This window comes from Panthera uncia, assembly GCF_023721935.1.
Source record: "Panthera uncia isolate 11264 chromosome B2 unlocalized genomic scaffold, Puncia_PCG_1.0 HiC_scaffold_24, whole genome shotgun sequence".
In the NCBI taxonomy this organism is placed as follows: domain Eukaryota; kingdom Metazoa; phylum Chordata; class Mammalia; order Carnivora; family Felidae; genus Panthera; species Panthera uncia.
In genome coordinates, this window is record NW_026057580.1 from 79,299,303 (window position 1) to 79,313,796 (window position 14,494).

General features: G+C 36.6%; 1 protein-coding gene across 8 annotated transcripts in view; it reads left to right on the forward strand.

Moving 5' to 3' along the window:
* Nucleotides 1–49: 49 nt before the first annotated feature.
* The window catches only part of PKIB (cAMP-dependent protein kinase inhibitor beta), a 175,049-nt gene continuing 160,604 nt past the window's right edge, over nt 50–14,494 (forward strand). For 6 of the 8 annotated variants that reach the window (XM_049654284.1, XM_049654282.1, XM_049654289.1 and 3 more), the window contains exons 1-2: nt 6,419–6,466; nt 10,234–10,338. The gene's annotated coding sequence lies outside the window, so the exon portion shown is untranslated. Of the gene's footprint in view, nt 98–6,407; nt 6,467–10,233; nt 10,339–14,494 lie in introns of those variants that run through there. The other 2 variants (XM_049654283.1, XM_049654281.1) reach the window with 2 other exon arrangements.

The window sequence follows — 14,494 nt, forward strand, 5'->3', positions numbered from 1 at the left end:
TGGAGTCCTGTTACTCAAGGGGAGGAGGCGTGGTCGGCTGGCGTAGGTCCGCCCCTTCAGCCTACAGGTACCCAGCTAGTAAGTGGCAGAACCTCAGGTTCCTAACTACTTACCTGTTCATAAATTATTGGAATTCATAATTGTAAATGACCTCTACTCACAGATATACATTAACACTAAGAACAGTAGGAGCTTAGATGACTGAGGATATGTCTGAGACAATGTTGTGAATGCTCACTGGTTGTGATTTAGATGTGTCAGTAATTGGAGGAATTAAAAATGATTAAGAGATTGTCTCCATATTCAAGGAGTTTCCAGTCATGTATGATTTAAAGATAAAAAGATCTACTGCATATTGCTAGGCCAAGGTAAATTCTAAATATGTAGGATTTAAACAAATGATTGACACGGGCAGTACCATCAGTCACAACTTCTCTTTAACAGCCCCTGCCCTCTGCCACCCAGAACCACCACACTCCCCCTTTCAGTAATAGTTTTTATTCCTTTTGAGACATTGAACTCTTTCCTATCTAGGACCTTAACTTATGCTTGTTCTTCTCTCTGAAACACACCTCAACCTCCTAGTAGTCTTACTACCATCATCAGCCTAGTGCCCTATGCTGAGCACGGGCTCTGTAAACAATTATTGAATGAATTAATGCATTTCCTTGTGCCTTCACATGTTTCCACAAGACATTTCTGCAGCAAACAGATTCATACACTTTTAAATAATTATCTGAGGTAAACAAAAAATGCCTTTATCAAATACCTAAAAGCTAGCGTGAAGAAATAAATACAAACAGAAACTAAATCCAATAAAATAATTTCACATGTTTACTTCCTGTATTTGTTAAAAGATGTAGGATTGTGCCTTAGAAATCAGAGGCCAATTTTACATCTTAACTGAGAATTATTCCCAGCAACTCTTAGAATATGGACAGCTGCAAAGAATAAATATGATTTAATTTTTGGAAAATATATTCTGTGAGGAATTGTTATGGCAAGATTTTATTCAGCCCTGTTAAGAACGGAGAATTCTGAAGTAAAGGTAAGCCAAAGTAAAGAGATCTTTTTCAAATAGGTGTTTTCCCTATTAGAGATTCACAGCACACATTGCTTTTTAAAAAGCTTTGAGAAATCCTGTGATAAACCTATTAAGCTAGGGTTTCTCAAATTTATATGACCTCAGGACTTTCTGTCTCCTGAAACAAAACAAAACAATTACCATATATCATATCTCATAGATTATGCTTGGGGAAACACTGTTAAAATACACTCTTTTTCAGAACGTGGTAACTAGGTGGTTTATATTTCCACTGAGAATAAAATGAGACAAAATGGGAAAACTGGCTTAATCTATTACATGGGATATAAATAAGAGTTCTAAGAAAGAATCAATACACTGAATTTATTTCCCAAAGGACAATTAAAATCTTACTTTATAAATGGAATATATAGTCATCCTAAAGTATTTATTTGGGGGGGGTTTGGGTTAAAAATATTAGAACAAATTAATTTGTCTAAGTAGCATCATTCTTCAGGTATCAGCAATAAAAATATTCCATTCTCTGGAATAAATAAGATTCAGGATAAAATCAGTAGTATGTAATTAGAATACAGAAGGTAGGATCCAAGGGAAGCATATATAGCAAACTTGAAAGAAATTAAATAACAAAGGAGTGGTTGGTTAACACATTTCCAAGTCAAAGCTAGAAGAGAGCAGAGATGGCTAGTTAACAGCAGAAATAACAAAGGCAATGTTATAAAACAGAAGATGAAGTTTAGGTTTCTGACCAGAGGGGTTGTGAAAGAAATTCTCAACAGATTGAAGAGTGCTTGAGGATTGAATACTTAACTGCCTCTGCTGATGTCTTCCATACCATGAATTAACAATGAGTGTGCTTTAGTAGTATGATTTAATTCAGTATAACATTTGGAGATTGCCCTACATCTTGCCTTTACTCTTCTCTTTTTTGTTGGTCACCAAAATTAAGCCAATTTTGTCCTCCAAATCCCCCCAAAATTTATTTCCCCAGAAGCAATCTCTGGTGCCACTTTATGGGTTTTCTTCTAGAGATAATATATTCATAAACACACATAAAAATGTAACTGATAGATTGAACATATAAACTTAGAACTAAAGCACTTTATTTTTGTCTACCGCTATTGCTTTTAACTCGTGATGCTACTTCTTCCTGTGGAAATGAAGGAAATCTGGAATCTGGTTTCATCATTTTGGGCCAAATTTCACATAATGAAAAGTCCTTCAGTCATCTTAGTGCCCCTAAACTCAGTCTCAGTTAAATAATTACTATATTCATTCCATATACCATTTTTACAAATTATGTGATTAATTGTTGGTTCTATTTCATTATTTTAGCTTTTTCTTTGAAGGTTCCAAACATAGTTGCTTGATCTCACCCTCTTCATCTTCTATATCTATAATTATGTCTTTACCAATTTTAACTTTATTTCTCTTTCACTGGTTGGTTTTTTAGTTTTGTTTTCCATGCTTCAGGAGTATCTAAATTTCATTGAAATTCTTTCAATTTCATTTTTCAAATTCACTTTTTGCAAGCTTATATATATATTTTTTACTTCTTGTTTTTCCTCTCATATTTTATTCCCTTGTATTACCATTTCTTCCTAGAATTCTGGTATTTCTGCTCTGTGGTCTAGTTAGAGAGACTTGTTTTAAAAAGTTTTTAATTCTTGGCAGAATGTTTGATCACAGTTTTAATGTGTGCCATGACATTTTTCTTGTATGTTTTGCTTTTTAAAAGCACAACATTTGTAAACTTCTTAGTTGAAATAATTCAAATTTTACAGAAAACTTATAAGAATAGTACAGATGAGGCAGGGAAACTGGAGGGACCCCATGGAAAAAAATGCTTTTTTTTGCTCCTTTTCCTGCTTCTATTCTTGCTAGCAACTGCACCCCTACTGTACACATACACGCCTTAATGAGCGTCCTCCTTGTAAAGGTCAGAGTTAATGATTTCTTTGGAGTCATCCAGCACAATAGATAACATCTAAGCAGTGACCAAAACGGGTTGTCATGTTCATTTTCCAAGACTACTGACTCCAGACACTTTGAGGCCAAGATCCCTGGCTTCAGGACATAAGTGACTTGTGAAGGACGCCCGGGCACTCATCCTTGTTTTGACCAGTTCCTGGATGCCTGAGAGGACAGGTACACCAGACCACCATCCTCAAAACAAAAACAAAAACAAAAACAAAAACAAAAACAAAAACAAAACAAAAACAAAAACCTCAGACCCCAAGCAAAGATGAAACTCTCTCTCTCCTTTCCTTTCTGAGTCTCCCAGATGCTCTGTCTGTATCTGCACTCCATGTCTTCAATAAACTCTGCTCTCACTTCCACTCAGCTTGCATCTAATTTCTATCCTGAGCAAAGCCAAGGACCCTCTTAGCTGGTCCTGTGGGACCCTCTCTGGGACCTTGGACTGAGCCTGCCTGCATCATAAAGAATTCTACATATATATACATATTTTGCATCTAGGTCTTCCAAATGTTAACATTTACTGCATTTGCTAATCTATCCATCTATCTATCTATCTATCTATCCATCTATTATCTACCTATCTACATACCTACCTACCTATATCTACCTATTTACCTACCTACCTATGTACCTACCTATCTACCTAATTACTAAAATTAGATAAATGGATTAAAAAATATAATCCATGGCCCAGGATCCAATGAAGGATTACATGTTGCATTTAGTTGTCATGTCTGTTTATTATCCTGAAATCTGGAACCTCAGATTTCCTCATCTTTCCTTTTTTTTCATGACCCTCTTATTTTGTGAAGAACGCAGCCCAGTTAATCTGTATAATGCCTTTCATGTCTGGATTTGTCTGATGTTTCCTTATGATTATATTAAGCTTATGCATTTAAGTCAGCAATATTACAGAAGTGAAGCTGTGTTTTCCTCATTGTGCCATATCAGTAAGCATACGTCATCAATTTGCCCCCACTATCAAAGTGATAGTGACTTTTATCACTTGTTTAAGTGGTATTTGCCAAGTTTCTCCATTGTGAAGTTTCTAGTTCTCTCTTTGTAATTAGTAAGTATTTTGAAGGGAGATATTTTGAGATTATGTAATTATCCTATTCCTCAATAATTCTTTACCCATTCACTTCAGCATCCACTGAAGGTTATTACCTTAATATGTTCTTACTCTGCTAAATGCCAAATTGTGATTTTCTAATTTCACCATTCTTTCTACATTTTATTTGACTTCTGTTGGAAGTAATAGCTCCCCGCTCTTATTTATTTATTTATTTATTTATTTATTTATTTATATACAAACACATACACTCATAGAATCCTACTTATTTAATGGGTTGATAAACCATTGCTATAATTGTTTATTTTGATGTTCAATTTGCTATATATATAATAATCCCCCTTTATCCATGCTTTAGCTTTCTGCTGTTTCAGTTACCTGTGGTCAACTACTGTCTAAGCAGATGATCCTCCTTTTGATGTATGCCAGAAGATTAATAGTAACCTAAGGCTTCATCTTATCACATAGACATTTTATCTTCTCACACCATCACAAGAAGTGTGACTACATCACAATAAGATATTTTGAGAGAGAGAGAGAGCCCACATTTACTTAACTTATATTACAGTATATTGTTATAATTACTCTATTTGTATTATTATCATTGTTAATCTCTCACTGTGCCTAACTTATAAATTGAACTTTATCATAGGTATGCATGTATAGGAAAAAAACATAGTATATATAAGTTCTGTACTATCTACTTCAGCATCCATTGAGGATGTTAGAATAGATAAGGGGGGACAATTCTATTTGGCAAATGAGATCTCCCTTTCCCAAAGCTGAATCCTATGACATCCCCCCATCATTTTTTTTCAGCTCTTCCTTCCTTTCTGACACAAGATCTCTAGGTTTGTGTTGTTCTTTTATTTCCCCCAAGGAGTTCTCATTCTATATAGTGGAAAATGCTATATAGAAACCAAAATCTGAGCACTAGGTCTATTTGATGCTTCTGGGATGCAATGGCTTTTAAGCTTTCTCATCAGGCAGAGGAAATATACATCTGTCTATCTATCTACCTATCTATCTATCTATCTATCCATCCATCCATCTAATCATCCATATATGCTTACATGCAAACATTTATATCTATTTCTAGATCTACATCTATACATTAAATACTATGCATTCAAAGTGATAACTCCAATTACAATTCAATACTACAGGGTTGATTTTGGCATTTGGCTTTTCCATATTTGGAACTCCTTTTCCTAATAGTGAAGATTCTTGTTCCCATTATTTTCAATTTATTTACTTATTTGCTTATTCCTTCTGTATGTAATCAAACTATTGACCCAGTTGGTTTGCTTTCTCTGCTCTGCCCACTTCCAACAGCCTCAACAGTCTCCTTGACCTTATAGGTTTCATTGGCCTTGGTTGCTTGAAGGCAAAGGAAGTGAAAGGAATCAATAAATATTTTTTTAAAGAGTGGAAGGGGGAAGAGACTTTTAAAAAATGGTGTTTAAAAAAAATCAATTCTGTCCTTTTAAAATATTACTCATCATTGAATGAGTTAGGTTTTCTTGGACTCGTCATTTGTAAGAGGTTCCTTTTGGGAGAAGAAGACAAAGTAGGGTTTTAGGGTAGCTAGTTTTCATAAAACAAAGGCTTTCTCTTTTTCTGTTACAGAGTCATGCTGTTTCCTGCAAATATGACATTTCTGTATAATTCTTTTTATAGCCCTACCTCTTCTAAGGAAGAAAGATGTGTCAACTGCATGTAGGCCTTGCACCAAGTATCATAAACTTGGAATATTACTTTTGACCTCAAGATGTACCCTAATTTTCAGGACGTATATTTTTGTTGATGCTTTTTGAGATCTATTTTCACTGATTCCCTGCTCTTGAGATTTCTCCCTACAGATACTTGTTTCCACTGCCTCCTTTTTGTTTCCAATGAATGTCCTCTTCTTTTGTCAGTGTTTGATATAAAGTGGAGTCTGGGAGTTATACATGTTTCCAAGTTCCCCCAAAATGGTTTGTGAACTGATAAAGGCTTCTTGTAGCTTTTGAATAATTCCCCTGAGAAGGGGGAAACTCTCCTTTATGCAGACCTGTGTATAGTTGTGACATGTTGGGTTCCCCAGGAAGAAGACTCTGAGGTGAAGTTTAGTATGAGGATATTTATTAAGCAGTGCCCTTGGGATCAATACCTGCAACAGAGATGGGGAGGAAGTAGAAATGGGCAGGGGAAGAAGTTATGCTGTGAAGAGGGCCTACCTGAGACCCTAGCTGACCTCATGGGGAAGCTCTGGAGTCACAATGACCCTTTAGAGTTGAGTGGGGCCTTTATGCTGTGGCATCAATCAGTTGTTTATGTAGGCCATGAGAAGGGCTATGGTGGCTTGGGGCAAGAGTCTACTTTCCCAGGTTGGTGCAACAAATCTTTCTCAAAAATGGGTCATGGAACTACATCACAGAGTCCTGGTAGATTCCTTTGGGCTGTAGTCTTCATCTGATTCCAAAGCTCTCCATGACTCAGAAATGTAGACAATCACTGAATTATTGGTCAAATTCATTATGTTCATGACTTGACTGTTTTAACCTGGAATACTAAAGTTAATCTAGAAAGCTTTCAGTCAAAGTTAATTTCTTTCTTTTTAAGTTTATTTATTATTTTCAGAGAGAAAGAGACAGAGAGAGAGAGACAGAGAGAGAGAGAGAGAGAGAGAGCGCGCACACAAGTGGGGAAGGGGCAGAGAGAGAGGGAGAGAGAGAATTCCAAGCAGGCTCTGCACTGTCAGTGTGAAGCCCAATGCGGGACTCAAACCTACAAACCATGAGATCATGCCCTCAGCTGAAGTTGGATGCTTAACCTACTGAGTCACCCAGGTGCCCTAAATTTCTGAAACTACTTGGTAAAATAAATATTGTGCTTTTATAGTGGGCAAATTACCTTAGTTATATGTGAAGATGGTGAGTAATAAAAAACATTTGTAATTTTATTATACTACTAAAAGCAAAGACTCATTAACTGTGTGTGGGTTTACACAGGTATTTCTGAAATTTGGAGGGTTTTTTATTCTGAGGCTTTAAGTCACTTGCAACCACTGCCTGAGAGAGTATTCCATAGAACCAAGAGGGGGCAGCAGAAGGCCACCAGAGCAATAAACTAGAGGTGTAGGAACTTATCAGTGAGAAGGATACTGATTCTTGCTTGTTCTTGGAGATCCAAAAAGATAAATAGATTGATCTACTTATGCTAAACACAGAAAATGGTGCTTGGGTCGGGTTTAAGAAAAATCATTTATAAGCATACTGGGAGAATTACCAGTTGTCCACGTTAGTGTTCATGGGATAAAAACTCTGAAAGAGGAAAAGCAAATAGACTCGAGGTTATAGTGAAACCTTGTACTTGCCAGAAAGTGTGTGCTTTTTTTGGATTTCTAACCTAGGGCCACCTCTGGACTCTAAATCAACATTACCATTGAGCACCCAGGAAATAATCTGAGACCAAAGGTAGCCTCGGTAACTTTTCCAGAAATGTATTCATATTTCTTTTCCACTAATTCCTGAACTAGAATAAGGGGTTATAGAGACATCCTTTCAAATAATTTGTTCCCCTAAAGAACAAGTTTTTGCTTTTATAGATAAAACTGCCTTTTTATTTCAGTTTCTAGCTTTACTTTTATTATTTTCATTGCTCTAACATCTTATGTTTTATTTTGTTAAGGTGCTTGTTCTTTTCATTTTTCTCTATTAATATTTATTTATTTATTTATTTATTTATTTATTTATTTTTGAGAGGGGAGAGGAGGAAAAGGGAGAGGGAGAGAGACTCTTAAGCAGGCTCCACAACCAGCGTGAAGTCCCACACAGGGCTTGATCCCACAACTCTGGGAACATGACCTGAGCCGTAATCAGGAATCAGACGCTTAACTGACTGAGCTACCTAGGCACTTCTGTATTAATAATAATTTATGTATAAAAAGTTATGAGTGGGGTGCATTGGTGGCTAAGTCAGTTAAGCATCCAACTCTATTTCAGCTCAGATCATGATCTCATGGTTTGTGAGTGTGAGCCCCATGTTGGGCTCTAACAGTGTGGAGCCTGCTTGGAATTCTCTCTCACTCCCCTGCTTGTTCTCTCTCTCTCTCTCTCAAAATAAAATTTAAAAAAAGTTATGAGTTTGCCTACATACAGCTTTGCCATATCTTATACATTTTAATAGAAAGAGTTCTTATTTTTAAACATTTAAAAATTTTTTACTGGTAGCTTTGGTTCTCTATTAACCCAACAGCTTTTTTAGGACATGTTTTCCATTTTCTACAAGGGTGAGCCTTTTTTTGTTTTAAGTTATTGTCATTAAATCATCTTTTTATTACATTGCAATCAGACAATATGGCTTTTATTATTTCTACTCTGGCATAATTGAAGTTTTGGGACCTAGAGGTTGATTAGTTTTGTTTCAAGCATTCTTGAAAAGGATGTATTTCCTATGATATCTATTTATCTAAACTCAACCTCATTAATTAGGTTCTCCAAAATTTTCTGAATTAAAAAAATAAATCCTTTTGAGCTGCCAAAGCATGAGAATTATTAAAATCTTATATGTAAAATTATGGGTTATTTTTCTCAATTTCTTCACGTTTCTAATAGATTTTATATACTTTTATAAACTTACATATACTTTGATGCTGTGCTTTTTAATACATAAATGTTCATTATTCTATAACTTTGATGTTGGTAGTACCTCATAAATAGAACCATTAATCTAAGATCAAGAACTCCAAGGAGTTTTCTAAAATGTTTTTCTCCTTCTTTAGTAACAAAATTCACAAGCTTGTCCTTTTTCTGAGATTCTGGTTTATGTTTTCTTTCTCTTGTCCTTCAGAATCTTTTCATAGGCCTTAAATTTCCTTAATTATCTTTCCATAAGAGATGGTCTAGCCAGTCTAATATTTGCTGACTTGGCTTTGACCTTCCTCTCTGTATCCTTTACTCTAAGTTTATAGAATTCTCTTCTTGGATCCATACCCAGGTTGCAGGTTGTTCCCACTAATCCTGTTCTTGCAGTCATTTATCTACTGTGGCTCTGCTGGAAAGAAATAAGATCTTTCCTATCTCTACTGTTTGCTTTATTGCGTGCTTTTAGTCTTTAACTGTTTTCCTAAGCTGTCCTTTAGAATCATGAAGCATATGCTCATGTTAATAGACAATGAAAAAAAATCTATTAGTAATTCAAAATCAGTTACTAAATCCAACTCCACTCAGGCCTTGAATTTTCTTGTTTGAAAATTTGGCTTATTAACTCATGCTGAATCCAAACACCAAATCAGTTTTATGATGTGTTTGTTGAGACAGTGCCCAGACTGGCCCATGATAGAGAAAGGTCTTGCCTTAATAACATACCCAATGAGATTAGGAATAATGGAAGAAAATTCCTTAACTGGCTTTGAATTTCTAGGCAGCAGAGACTATGTCATGTTAATTTTTAATATTCACTATCCAGGACATACTAGGTGCCATAAAAACAAATGAAATCACCATTTTCAATGACATGGATGGAGCTAGAGAACATAACGCTAAGCAAAATAAGTCAGTTAGAGAAAGACAAATACCGTATGATTTCACTCATATGTGGAATTTCAGAAACAAATGAACAAAGACAAAAGAGAGAGAGAGACAGAGAGAGAAAGAGAGAGATACCAAGAAACAGACTTTCAACTATAGAGAATAAACTGATGGTTACCAGAATGGGTGAAATAGGTGACTGGGATTAATGAGTACACTTATCATAACGAGAACTGAGTAATGTATAGAATTACTGAATCACTATATTATGCACCTAAAATTAATATAACACTGTATGTTGACTACACTGGAATTAAAATTAAAAACTTAATAAAAATAATAGTAATAATAACAATAATAATTTGACCTTTGAAGTATCTTGAAATAAATGTATCCAATTTAAAAATTGGGGGATTACACATAAAATCTATTTTCAGTTTTTCTTGAAAAGCTGGACAGTCTGGACAACCTAAACTAATATTTCCACCTGGAACAGTGTGCTGGCTGTGCATTTGGACAAAATTATCTCTTGCACCAACGACTGCCTTTGGTATTCTTAACATACTGAGTCTAAACTTTGGTTGTCGCTTATCACTCATGGACTGTTATTTTTCTTATAACAGAGAAATGTGTCTTGATGTCTATGTTCCCACAGAAAAATTGGAAAATGAAAGACCGAGAGAGCTTTGTGTTTTAAGAAAAATTGGGAGAATGCAAATGTCCGAACAGTAAGTCTACCCTCTTATCTCTGAAAATTTCATTTACCTCCAGAAGTTTGCAGCTACCATTCTTAATCTTAATGACTCTAAACTATATATCTCCCATTAAGAATTTTTCCCTCAACTTCTGACCCATATATTCCATTACTTGCTCAGCATCTGTGCTTGAATGTCTCACAGATATTTCAAGCATAATATGGCTTATGTGAACACATCATCTTATTCCCCAAATTCACTCTTACATATGTGATCTCTGTTGTGGCAGATTATATTATTGTTTCCAATTATTCATTCTTCCCTCCCTCTAAGAGGATACTATACCTCTGTCAGCTTCCATGTTCTTACAGTGTTTTCCTTGGAAAAAAACATACTTTCTCACACCACTGAGATAAGGCTTAGCCATAGACGTTCTGCCAATGAAATGTGAGCAAAAGTGACAGCATACCTGTAAGAGCAGAAGCATTTGCACTGTGTGGTTGGTTGCATCAGCTCTTAACTCTATACACTGAGAAAAACAAATCTCAGATGTGGTATTCTCCTTACACCTGGTCCTGAAGTGAAAGTAAAAACCAATTAAACTGCTGGATAAAATAATTTTAAAAATTAAATGTGTAAGTAGGAAAAGTGATGGAATCCACAAAGACCAGAAACAGTAAGACATTATGAGTCCCTCTCTATGTCAGTGTTAAAGTCACCAGATGTACTGAGGGCATGTGTTGATCCCTGGCAGTTTAGTTTTACTGTAGTGGGTAGATTATTACAGTCAGGAACACTTGGGCTTACATGCAAGTTGAGAGATTGGAGTGAAACACAGAGGCAAATCCAGGTATTCCCAAGGAAACATGTTTAGGGGGATGAACTATCTTATCCAGAACATAGAGGTAATAAGGATGCTTGCTTTTCTTGGTCTTAGCCCTGGGTAAAAGGAAAAAAAAATATTTGAGAATTCTCAACAAGCCTTCTATCTACTTTGGGACCAGAGTCCATATTCCCCATATGCTTGGGAAAAACCCAGGCTACTAATTTATGTGAAAATGGTCCTGGATTAGAAGCAAACACAAATCTTGGTATTTTAGCAAACTCAAATCCTCTATGGTGGTATACTCTTTAAACTCAGGCCTCAAACAAGTCCCACTGATAATGTTCCAAAGAACTTTAAGCAGTTCCTAAAAATATTTAAAACACACTTGGAAAAACAAGCTACCTTTAGCAAATTGTAGCAGAACAATTAAACGAAGAGTCAGGCTCACAAAGGTGCCCTGCATATGAATGTTTAAAGCTACAATATAAAATAAGTGTTTAATATATTTAAGGGACTTAAAGACAGTTTCAGGGGCAGCGGGGTGTCTCAGTCAGTTAAGCATCTGACTTCAGCTCAGGTCATGATCTCGCGGTTCACCAGTTCAGGCCCCCGCATCCAGCTCTGTGCTAACAGCTCAGAGCCTGGGGCCTGTTCGGATTCTGTGTCTCCCTCTCTCTCTGACCCTCCCCCACTCAAGCTCTGTCTCTGTCTCTCTCTCTCAAAAATAAATAAACATTAAAAAATAATAAAAAAATAAACATAACCTCATGTATAAAATGGAGATGACAGCAGCTCGTCTCTAATGGGGCTGTTTACTAGACACTAAGCAACAGGGATTTAAAAAAGAATAAAATATCAACTTTGCCCTCTAAAATAAAATAAAATATCAACTTTTTCTGGGAGGGACCAAAGAGTAAATATTTTTGCTTTTCAGGATAACATGGTCTCTGTCACAACTACTCAACTCTGCTGTTGTACAAAATGAATGAGCATGGTTGTGTTCCAATAAAACTTTATTTATGGAAATGGAAATTTGAATTTTATATAATCTGCACATCATGAAATATTCTTCTTTTGAGTTTTTTCCTTACCATTTAAAAATGTGAAAACCATTCTTATCTTCTTGGCCATACAAAAACGGGCAGTGGGCTGGATTTTATCTGTGGGACTAAGTTACCAACCCTGCTTTAAGTGTTCACAATCTAGGGGCACCTGGGTGATAAGTCAGTTGAGTGTCCGACTTTTCATTTCTGCTCAGGTCATGATCTCACCGTTTGTGAGATCAAGCTCTCTGTCGGGCTCTGCCTCAGGCTCTGTGCTGAGGGCTAAGTCTGGAGTGTGGAGCCTGCTTGGAATTCTCTCTCTTCTCCCTCTCCCTCTGCCCCTCCCCTGCTCGTGCTTGGTCTCTCTCTCTCTCTCTCTCTCTCTCAAAATAGATGAATCAACATTTGGGGAAAAAAAAGAGTTCACAATCTAAAAGAAACTAAACAGATACCTGATTTTAATGCAGTACGTTAAGTCTTTTAGAGTAGCATATGCAGTACCTCTAGGGCCCATCAGTGAGAGGGACTAAACGCTCAAGTACGTCAGGGGAGATTTCATGGGAGAAAAAGAGGGAGGAAGGCCTTGCTTTGATTAGACGTTGTCAGGACATCTCTGGGGAGGAGCCATTTGAAACTGAGAACTAAAGGTTGAGACAGAGCAGCAGTGGGAGAACTGGGGGTGGTACCTTCCAAGCAGAAGGACCAATCTCAGATGGAAGCAGAAGATATTACAATAACATTGCTTTTAAGGTCTACCATAGCCCAGATATGACATACTCTCTCCACTCTTGGGTTGAACTATTTGCATTTTCCACATTTATCATGCAGTTCCCTACCTTTCAAACATTCTCCCTGCAGTGCCATTCATTACCAAAGCATTCATTTCCATAGCATTACCAGCTATGTCATATTCATCCACGGTGACTGAGGCCAGGGATCAATTCCAAAACACCTTTTTTTTTTTTTTTTTTTTAATTTATTTTTGGGACAGAGAGAGACAGACAGAGCATGAACGGGGGACGGGCAGAGAGAGAGGGAGACACAGAATCTGAAACAGGCTCCAGGCTCCGAGCCATCAGCCCAGAGCCTGACGCGGGGCTCGAACTCACAGACCGCGAGATCGTGACCTGGCTGAAGTCGGACGCTTAACCGACTGCGCCACCCAGGCGCCCCCAAAACACCTTTTTAAAATGTCAGGCAGGTTAAAGTGCCTTTTCAGTCTACTTTCCTGCACTTGTCATATTACATTGAAATTATTGATGTATGGGTCAGTTTCTTCAAGCTCCTAAAAGAAAAGAGCGATGTCTTTTTGTTAATCATCACGTCCCTGACACTTAGAATAGTCATGCCCACTAAATGTTTGGTGCTTTATAAGTTGTTTAAGTTCCCCTCTCTCTGCCCCTGCCCCGCTTACACCCTCTCTCTCAAAAATAAACATTAAAAAATCATTAATGCATCTCCTTAGAAGAGGTCTTCTGAATAGCAACAGTCTCCATTCACCAACAGTCCTATTCTGCAGACGGTTTGAAATTCAGATCATTAGTATATATCTAAGTGCACATGTGGTTTTTCCCATTTGGTCTATCCTCCTGTGTTGATGCTAGATCCCTCATCTAGTAGAAGTGATTGTTTCTTCTCAGACTCTCCTGAGATATACTACCTCTAGAGATACACTCTCCTAGATACACTACCTCCTTTGTTGCTTTGTCAGTATGATCTGGCCTCTTTCTTCAAACGGATCCAAGTTCATGAGGAAAGTCTCTGTCAAAATATTTCTGCTGAAATATTGGATATGCTTATTTCCACAGGAGGAAGCAAACAGTACCCACCACTCCCATGACTACTATCTGCTGTCATGCATTTATCTTTAGGAATTTCTTCATTCAATATCAGCAATGGTGTTGCATAGTTTTACAAGTGGATAATAACATAAGCTCTCCCATCAGAGTTCTTTCCCATGAATTCCATATTTAGTTTCAAAACATCTTTCAACAGTTAATTCTTTGTTAGAAAGTTGATACGCTGTAATCACAAATTTCTTCTCCCTTGTTTGAAATAAAATTTATCTCTGTCCTTAGGCACAGGACTCAATTTTTCTTGTTGTCATTTTTACCTTGTTCAAGGAAGCATTGGAGGCATACACATTACTGTAAAGCGTAGGAAAAATTATTTTTTTATTGTGGTAAAAAATATATAACATAAAATTTACCATCTTAATAATTTTTCAGTGTGCAGTTCAGTAGTGGTAAGCACATTTATGTTGTAGATCAGCTAGATCTCCAGGACTTTTTCATCCTGTAAATTTGAAATTTTATATCCA